The 9,903-nt window shown below is 40.5% G+C and overlaps 1 protein-coding gene across 2 annotated transcripts in view; it reads right to left on the reverse strand.

Annotated features, from left to right (window-relative positions):
* Positions 1-7,112, reverse strand: part of CNTN1 (contactin 1) — a 309,382-nt gene extending 302,270 nt beyond the window's left edge. For both annotated transcript variants that reach the window (XM_037058153.1, XM_037058155.1), the window contains exon 1: positions 6,956-7,112. The gene's annotated coding sequence lies outside the window, so the exon portion shown is untranslated. The remainder of the gene's footprint in view (positions 1-6,955) is intronic.
* Between the last annotated feature and the right edge of the window lie 2,791 nt (positions 7,113-9,903).

Below are 9,903 nucleotides of genomic sequence, written 5' to 3' on the forward strand. Positions count from 1 at the left end.
TTATAAAATCGCATATTAAAAGACTCTTTTTTCTTTTTTTCTTCTTCTGCTTATTATTTGTCTCTCTCTTTTTAAATTTATTTAATTATTTTTCAAGTACAGTTTTCTGTCTATTACTCCCATCCCAACCCACCCCCCCATGTTCCCCCCCTCCCATTTCCACCCTTCTTAGTTGTTGTCCATGTGTCCTTTATATTTCTTCCTCTAAATCCCTCCCCTATTTTCCCTGAAATTCCCTCCCCTCTCCCCTCTGGTCACTGTCCCCCTGTTCTCTATTTCAGTGTCTTTGATTATATTTTGCTTGCTTGTTTGTTTTGTTGTTTAGCTTCCTGTTGAAGGTGAGATCATATGGTATTTGTCTTTCACCGCCTGCCTTATTTCACTCAGCATAATGCTTTCCAGTTACATCCATTCTGTTGCAAAAGGTAGGAGCTCCTTCTTTCTTTCTGCTGCATAGAATTCCATTGTGTATATGTACCATAATTTTTTGATTCATTCATTTACTGACGAGCACCTAGGTTGCTTCCAACTCTTGGCTATTGTAAATTGTGCCGTTTTGAAGATTGGGGTGCATATGTTCTTTGGGATTGGTGTTTTAGGGTTCTTAGGATACAATCCCAGCAGTGGAATTGCTGGGTCAAAAGGCAGGACCAATTTTAGTTTTCTTAGAAAATTCCATACTGTTTTCCATAATGGTTGTACCAGTCTGCAATCCCACCAACAGTGAACTAGAGGACTCTCCTTTTTCTATTTTGTTGTATAAATCAATAAAACCAGGAAGCTAATCCCTGAAAAATTGTGAAGGTTGACACAGCTTCTAGTTTTCATTCATTCATTCATTCATTCATTCATCCCAGGGTAGAGGTATAAATCCTTAATTTGTTGAAATCTTTAAATAAGTTTCATCTTAACTTTCTGTTATACATTTCTTCAGAAAACATTAATTGAGCATCAACTATATGTCAGTCCTTCATTCAACACAGAAAGGAATAAGGCATGGCCACTATCCTCAGGGGTTTATGAGTATAGGTAATAGACAAGTAAACAATTGGTTACACTATAGTAAGGGCTGTAGCTGAGGTATCCACAGGTCCTTATGGAAGCACTGATAAGTGCCCAAAACTCAGCCTGTGAGTTTAAGGAAGTCCCCCAGAGAAGGTAACAGCTGAGCTGAGCCTTGAAAACCTTAGCAGTCAATTTCAAGGCAGACAAGGAGGTTAATTTTAGCAAAGACTAGCCTATAAGGAAAGAGTAAAGTTTGGGTTGGGGGAGGGAAAAAACGTGATGCATTAAAAGAAGTGTGAACAGTTCAGTGTGACTGGCATTGTGAGAGACCGGAGATGGAAGAGATTGGGACAATGAGAAAACAGATTTAAAGAAGTAAAGAGGAACCATGTAATAAAGGACTTGAGGTGCAATGCAAAGGACTTCAGACAACTTATTAAAAGGGGGATATCAAAAGATTTTCCAGCAGAGGAAGAATCTGGTGAGATTGGTTTCAGAAGGATAACTGCGTTTATGGTATGAAAAATATGTTTGAAAAAAAGACTACAAAGAGGGAGATTAAAGTAGGAACTCTGAACTTTGGGGGTTTTCTCCACATTTTTTACTGTTGCTCAAGAATAGTTGCCTCCATTTTCCTCCCACCAATTCCCGAGACCCCAGCCATCCCCACTTCTCATCCTTGATCCTACCCTCTTTTGGTTTTGTCCATGTATCCTTTAAACATGTTCCTGAAAACCCTTTACACAATGAACTTTGAATATCATCTTTTCTACACAGGAAACAGACATACAGAGATTAAATAACTTACCCCAAATCACACACATTGTAACCGGCTAAACAGGGTTTCATCCAAAGTTCTACATAACTCTTGTGTGCTTTTAACACCAGGGAAATTGCCTCTTATAAAAGAAACATGCAACTAACCTAGCATGTAGAGAACAGTAACAAAACAGTGCAGGAAAAGCAATAGCATGGTCAGGTGTACATCAAAAAAATCAAGTAAGGGGTGAGCAATTATCTAGTGTATTAAGGACCATCTGGATAATCCTGGCAAAAGCAGATTTAGTGCCTGAGTCATTCAGATAATTGTGCAAACAATGTGCCTGCCTTGGCTGAGTAACCTGGGCATTAATGCCTCCCATAGTACATTTTGCCCTGTGGCACTTTTGAAATGGACAGTGATAGCTCAGAAAGAATTAAGGTACTATTCACTTCCTGGGAGAGCTGCCTAAATAATAATGGGATTTTAATAGACTGAGAATGCATTTTTCTATGTCCTCAGCAGCCATTTCATCACACAGAGACATACTTATATACATGATATACATAAACCAAACCCCACTTCAAAGAAGGCAAGAAGTTCAACAATAGTATCTTCATATGTATGTTCTACAGTCAGTTAATTATCAGGTAAGAGAAAGTTTTCTGAGCTTTAAAGCAATGAGAGATACTACTGCAAACATATAGGTTAGACTACAATAAAAATTCAAATTTCTGTATGTTCAAAACATAAAATACAAAAGGCAAAAAAAAGGATGAGGAAAATGTTCACAATATATAGATTTTGTATTAAACAAAGAAAACATGAACACCCCAATAAAGTCATAGTCAAATGAAATTCACAAATTAAAAAATATGAAGAGCCTATTATAAACACATTTCTTGAAAGCATCCAAAATTATAGAGGCACAACTTAAAAGAATAACTAAATACATTTTTTACTATAAAAATAGTCACATTTTGTAATGACAACACCAAGTGCTAATAAGAATATTGCCATATTGGTTTATACTGAGTTTCAACTTGTGTATAAAGTTTTTGATGGGGCAATTTATCATAAGCATTAGGTGTCTGAATATATTTATATATTTGACATCTAAGAAGTTATTGTAAAGAAATCGTCAGAACTACAAAGATTAAACTATATTTATGTTCATTTTCAGAAGTGTGAAAAACCAGAAACAATCTAAAGGCTCTATATAAAAGAATATTTGGCAGCCATAAAAATATGATTATTGAGAATATTAAATGAAATTAATGTTTGTGTTATGATGTCAAGTGGGATAAAGGCTAAATTCAAAAATAAATATTGATTCTAATTCCAAATTGGTAAATTTTAAATATCAATGCATAGTTATAAAAATAAACCTGAGAGGATAAGAGTGGATCTCTCTGCATACAATTTTCTTTTATTTCAAATTTTTCCTGAATGATTCTGCATTTCCTTATAATCATGAAAATGTTATTTTAAAAGTAATAGTAAAAGGATATACTTCTGGACACAATTTTACAAAATAGGGCATTCATACGACCATAGTGAAATGTCCCATTCAGTAGCTATATTTTCCAGGGCACACGATTGCTAAGCCTGATTCTTAGAATTCAGACCCAAGTATTCTTGCTCCAAAGACAGTACTTTTTAAGATAGGAAGTGAAACACAATGAAAGTTTCAAAGCAGAGTACAATTAATAAAATAAATTAAAAATACATTACACCAATAGTAATGTGCAAGACCTTAGATCAAAGCAGAGGGATTTATTCATTTGATAAATTGCCTACTGCACAAATCCAGGGAGGAAATGAATGACAGATGAAACTGGTATTGGGAAATCAGAGAAAGATATAAATTGTGAGTAAAACTGAAGAACTTAGGTACTGAAGTTACTGAGTTAGTGGGTACATGGCAGTCAAGGGGGAAAAAAGGCCTAAAGATAACTAATCACAAACTTTTGCTAAAAACCAGTTTAAGGGTGATGGCTATTGATGGGGAACAAGCAAAAATTTGTTTTCACTATGTACATCATTGTCGCTGTAAACAGTACTTTTACTACTTGAAGCTGTTATTGGTAAGTCATTTCTATGGGCCAAGCCCTATTTTAAATGTGTTATATGCATTCTCTCACTTACGATGGAAATGAATACACAGAAACTGAGGTAACTGTTATTGCAATCCCCAGTTCACTTACTGACATTCACTTATCTGCATAATAATACATAAATAGTTACACGTATAGGTTTCCTTCCAAAGCCTGTGCTCTTAGCCACTAGGATAGCATTTGGAAATGGCTAATGAAGAAGAGATTAGAAGCAGAAATGTAAATGGAGAACTTTATTTCCAATAAAATAAATCATTACCAATTTGGGGGAATTTGTCAGAAAGCTAGAAACAGGAAGAGAAAGGAGGGGGCACAAAGAAAGAAGCCTTAGAAAAAGCAGGAGAAAATGATGACATCCGATCATTGTGGTAACAAGTAACATTTTAAGAAGATAAACAATATGGAAAATAGCATATCATAAGGGAAGAAAAATCAATATAGCAATAAAATACAAACATTTGACACAATGAAGTAGAGCTTAAAGATGACTTAGAGAGGATAGGGTCTGTGGTGTAATACAGAACATGGCCAATTTACATGTAAAAATGCATGAGAATGGAAGATGGAAATGAATGGACATTGCTGATTATTTAAAAGGCAATTACATGGAATATTTTTCCTAAAGAAATCTGAGTTTTCTATCTTTCATCTTGGTGTCCTATTAGTCTCAAAGGGCACAAGATATAAGGGAAAATACAGAATAACCTGTACAAAGTCATAACCCATACTGGAAAATTGAACCATTTTGTGGAAGGATATAGAAACACTCATGTCATCCATTACTCCTTATGAAAGGAATAATGAAGACAAAGGCAGCTTCCAAAAGTAGTTCCCACACATAGCCTTCCATCAGCCAACACATCACGCCCAAGTCATTGCTGCATCCATCTAAACAATTCCTTGCATTGATGCTTCTCAATAAGAACCTCTCAGCCCACCTAGGACTGTGTTCAATGATAACAGTCTTTTCCTCCAACTTATTTCCTGTCTGATTAAAAGGACAAATCAGACTACAATAAGGGTTAAGCAACAAATACAACTGTGTCTGAATCACTGAATAATAGTGGCCTATATTATCACTGGTGTCAATCTTGAGATTTTGTTACCAGGATCAAAAAACATGGGAAGCTGAACTATTCTATTTGAGGGGAAAGTACTATGTACATGTATAATTCCCAGTAGGTCATTGGAACATCGGGGTTGAAAGAGCGGATTTTTGAAGACTTTAAGCAAATTACTTGTGTCCTTTACATTTTCCTTTTCTCATCTAAGAAAATGGAAATGCTATTATCAGAATTAAATAAGTCCAGGCATTGGGAAGAATAAATGCACATACATCTATACAAGAAAGTCCATGCAGTACAAATAGATATGATACGAAACAGCAGCACAAGTTTAAGTGTCAGGTCCACAGTAAAACTGATACAAAGAAATATACCAAAACTACTCCAAAGGTTCTAAGGGTCCCTTAGTTCTACATCCTGTGAAGAGGATGCGTCCGGAAATTTCCCCCCAGATCCCCAAATGCTGCTAGCTATAAGTTTCCACACCCCCAAATTTACTACCAAACAACCAAGGTACAGGCATAAGCCAACCATTATGCTCTAGTGAGTTTCATAAGATATCCCAGCTATGATATGTATTTACTTCATAGGTGTGTTACATCTCAAGCCAGTAAGGTTCCTAGGCACACCATGAAGCTGAAAAAATGCAGGAACATAGATGCATATCAAATAGCACTCCAAGGATGTATTCAAAATAATATTTGGAATTATTGATCTTTAAGTGCATTACAGAAACACTATTTCCTGCAGGATTTCCTCAGTCTGAGCTAATCTTCTCTGGCTTTTCCCCCAATGAAGAATTTGATTCCCTTTTGCCCCTCCCACTCAGTGCCTCCAGATTGCTTCAGAAGGCCAAGGCAGCCTGCTCAGCAGCAGGCAAACGGGGCTGGCTGGGTGTGCAGGAGCTATATATAGCTCCACCTTGGAGATGCGCACACACAAGCACACGTACAGATGCCCATGCTGGATTTGGCATGAATAAATGAGAAAAGGTTGCAGCTTTCTACTCTCCCTCTCCTATCACCCCAATTTTCAGCAGTTTTCAAAGCAGGGTGTCATCAACCCCTGAAAGTGATACAGCAGCGTATAATTTCTCTGCATTTCTGCCTACTGCTTCCAGCAGTCTGACTCCGGCAGGAACCGGCACTGGGCCAACACCTACTTCCCAGATGCGGTCACCCAGGGAGGCCGCCTCGTCGCTGCGAACCCACCAGGGCACAATTACTTGACTCTCTGGGAATCCCCGTGGATAAACTCATCTTTTAGAAACTACACGAGAAGGTGGTTCCCAAGAGACAACGTCAGGAGACAAGAGGCAAAGCCTTCGCTGTCTCTCCCCTGGCTCAGACTGCCGCAGAGATGGGAGAAGGGCCCCTGTCGTCTCCATAGAGGCATAATTAATCCGAACATACCCGTCGAAGTGCGGGGTATCCGCCCCCCTACCCCCCGCTGCTGCACACCCTGTTGAAGGGAGCCGGCTTTTAGCAGAGGGAGAAGTCCCTTCTTCCCCTCCGGGCAGTCATTCCCAGTTTTCCCTGGGATGTGCTAGAGTCTAGACGCAAGGTAGGAGAGGGAGAACGAAAGGTGCGGACAAGCGTTGGGAGCAGGAGAAGCTCTTCCAGACCGAGGGAGACCCCGGGTTCCTGGGGGCCGACACGTCTGCTCCCCCAGACCCTTCCCAGACGGGCGACATAGCACCCCGGGGGCGCATCACGGGCGGTGGGAGCGGAAGCCTGAAAGTTGAGGAGACGCAGCTGGGGCTCAGTCCCCGCCTCTCGGGCACTGCCGCCGTGCTCCTCCGGCGACCCCGGGCTGCAGCATCCTGTGCACCTCCCTCCCAGCACCAGACCCCCTGCACCTCAGCCCTTCACGACGAGAGCAGCGACGACCTCCTGAGATTTTGGGGTGACGAGGGCGGGGCAGGATTGGGGGAAGGGGGAAAGCAACAGTAGCGTGAAATTGCGCATTCTTCACCCTCTCTGCAAAGAAGGAAAAGTCCTGCCTCCTACCTGTTCCCTGCTCCTGCTCGTCCTGGCGCGGCACAGCTGGACCATCACCTACAGGTTTCCCACTTCCGCTGCAAACACCTGGGAGCGCATCTTCCCAGCCGGCGCCCCTCCTCGTCTCGGTTGAGCCCACCCGAGCTACTTGACAGCAGAAGCCCGGCCTTTTAGAGCGGTTATTGGCACGGACGGGAAAGAGGGGCAGGCACCCAAGAGAAATTTGCGTCTCTGATTGGACAGATCGGATGTCACTCTCACCTTAGGACCAGGGTTTGCTGCGGACCGGGTAGCTGCTAAAACCAGCTGCAAAGGGTCTCTGCAGTGCTTGGAACCAAAACCTGCTGCTACTGGATCAAGGATCCTCAAGAGGATGGAAGCTGGTTTGATAACTTGTCATATGAGACCCCAAAAGGGAAGGAGAGGCCAGGCATAAGCAGACACCCAACACTTCCCAGAGCTTCCCCGAAGGACCATCTGCTCTGAGATTTGACAGGCAAAAACACCACGGGCAATGCTTCCATAGAGAAGCAAGAAGCTCGATTAAAAATGGAGCAAAATAGAAAAATGCATATGCTTATGTAAAAAAAAAAAACACGAGAAAAAACTGAGGGTTTTGTTTATTTGTTTCAAATTCCCATTTTTTCCCCCAAATGCAATATGGCAGTTTTTCGTGGAGAGAAAAGGTTAAACTGCTTATTCTATAGTGCAGAGAGACTCCCAAATATCTCCCGGTAAATACAGTGTTTCAAATGGGAAAACCTGCGTAATAACCTTTAAATAAAGAGTAAAGGAAGGAAATTAAGGCCAAACTGCATAAGGGACTTGCCTTGGGCAGCTCATTTGGTAGCAAAATAGACTGACCACCAGTCTGTTCCCTTTCTACTGATATGAGCTCATCATTCCTTTTGTGCTTAAATCTTGAGTCTGGTCAAGCCAACACAAACCTCAGTGATCCCAAGCCTGCCTTTTAGTTTCAGGGGCACAAAGCAAAACAACTTTGCACCCATCTGCCATCCTTGACATTGGTCCAGGTGAAATCAGGAAGCAGTGGGATTCAAGGAACTTCTTAAGTGGGAAAAGATGATAGAAAAATCACAGGTAGAGTTAGGGGTAAGAAAGTGTCTTATTTTACTGCTATATAAAAAAAAATCTCCTTCACAGGGTGCATTCTGTCTGTAAAATAGCCAAATTCTTCATTACCTAAATTAAGTAGCTATTTTAACTAACTCCTAGCATAAGACACAGCTGTCACTCTCAAACAGGTTCTGATAGACTTGGGTTCCTAGACAGTTATTAGGGAAGATAACATTGTTATTAAATGCTAAATTACTGTAGGCTCAGTAGGAATCTCAGCAAGAGCGCAGCTTTCCACAGCCTGTATTCCTTTTTCTTTTACCTCTTCCCCACCCACAATTTCCTCACCTCAAATTTCCCCAGGAGAACAGTTGCTAACACAGCCTGATATAGCAAAGAAAGGGGAAGAAAAAAAGGGTGCTTTCCCATCGAGATTTCAAGCTAAAGAAAGATTTCAAGCTAAATACAGCAGAAAGACCAGGAAGGCTCTGCCCACTGGTTTGAAAAGAGTCACATTAGGCCAGTGCAGCATCTCAGAGATCACATCACCCAACTGACCTAAGCGTTTACTGAGCCAAATGGAAACATATGCAAAGAGCTGTACACGTTACACATGCTCACACACCCCTGTCAGTACCACAGGGCAGGAAGAAGAGTTTTCAAACACTGAATTCTGGAAATATGGTCAGCAGCAGTGGCCACTGGTTACTCACTCACTCACTCACTCACTCAGAGCTACTGCAATCTTTTTGGAGATTAAGAAGAGATTAGAATGCCTTCTGTGTTGTGAGTGACTGCTGTATGACAAAAAAGCAGAAAAAGCACATGCCAATATTGCAAATCTATCTTCATACAGACTCTATCATTTTACAACAGAGTCCACTTTTCTCTTTAATATTTGATATATAATATAACAAAAGAGCATGTTAGTCTTTACTTCCTAGCCTATGTTCTCCAAATTCTTAAAACTCATACAGAGAGACCAACACTCAATTGTTATGAAGCTTTGGTCTCTGTTACTCATGGAGAATAGGCAGTCAGATATTACCACGGACTCCCACTGTCAACCTTAATCAAGATATCCTTTCTCTTCTTTCCTAACTGTAATTACAAATACTGAAAATTCTGTTTTCTTCAGTATGTCCTTGAAATGGTGGATAGCTTCAGCCTGTGGAGTGGAGAAGACAGATTTCTGGATAATGACAGAAGAAAGAAAATGAGACACGGAAATCCTGAAAAGGAGAAATCCAGAACGAGAGAGTTCTGAAGTCAGAGTATACACTCTACACAAATCCTAAAGTGACTCCCAAATGACCTATGTGCATCCCATACTCCAACAACCCAGACAAAGCTAGAAGAAGTAAGGTAGGCTGAGTGATGGCCCCTTATCCTCTTGAATGTATGAATGTTACCTTATATGGAAAAGTCTTTGCAGAAGTGATTAAGGATCTTAATACGGGGAGATTATGCTAGATTATCCACTGGGTCCTAAATGCAATCACATGGATTCTTATAAAAGAGGCAGGGTGAGATTTTACTATATGCAGAACATAAGGTGGTATGAAGACAGAATGAAGAGAAATTTGAGGATGCTGGCCTTGAAAATTGACATAGTGCAGCCATATGCCAAAGAATCCCCAGAGCCATCAGAATTTGGAAGAAGGAAGGAGTGTGAATTCTCCCTAATGCCTCTGGGCATAGGGTGGCCAGGCTGACACCTTGGTTCTTGGCCCAGTGATACTGTTGTGGACACCCTAGATTCCAGAAGTGTGAAAGAATATATTTTTATCGTTTTAAGACATTTTGTTGATTTAACTAAGAACAAATGTTTTTGTTTTGTTGTGTATGGGAATAATTTATCATAGTGGCCATCAGAAACT

Source organism: Sturnira hondurensis, unplaced genomic scaffold (genome assembly GCF_014824575.4).
Source record: "Sturnira hondurensis isolate 20B ecotype Veracruz unplaced genomic scaffold, ASM1482457v3 Scaffold0009935, whole genome shotgun sequence".
NCBI lineage: Eukaryota > Metazoa > Chordata > Mammalia > Chiroptera > Phyllostomidae > Sturnira > Sturnira hondurensis.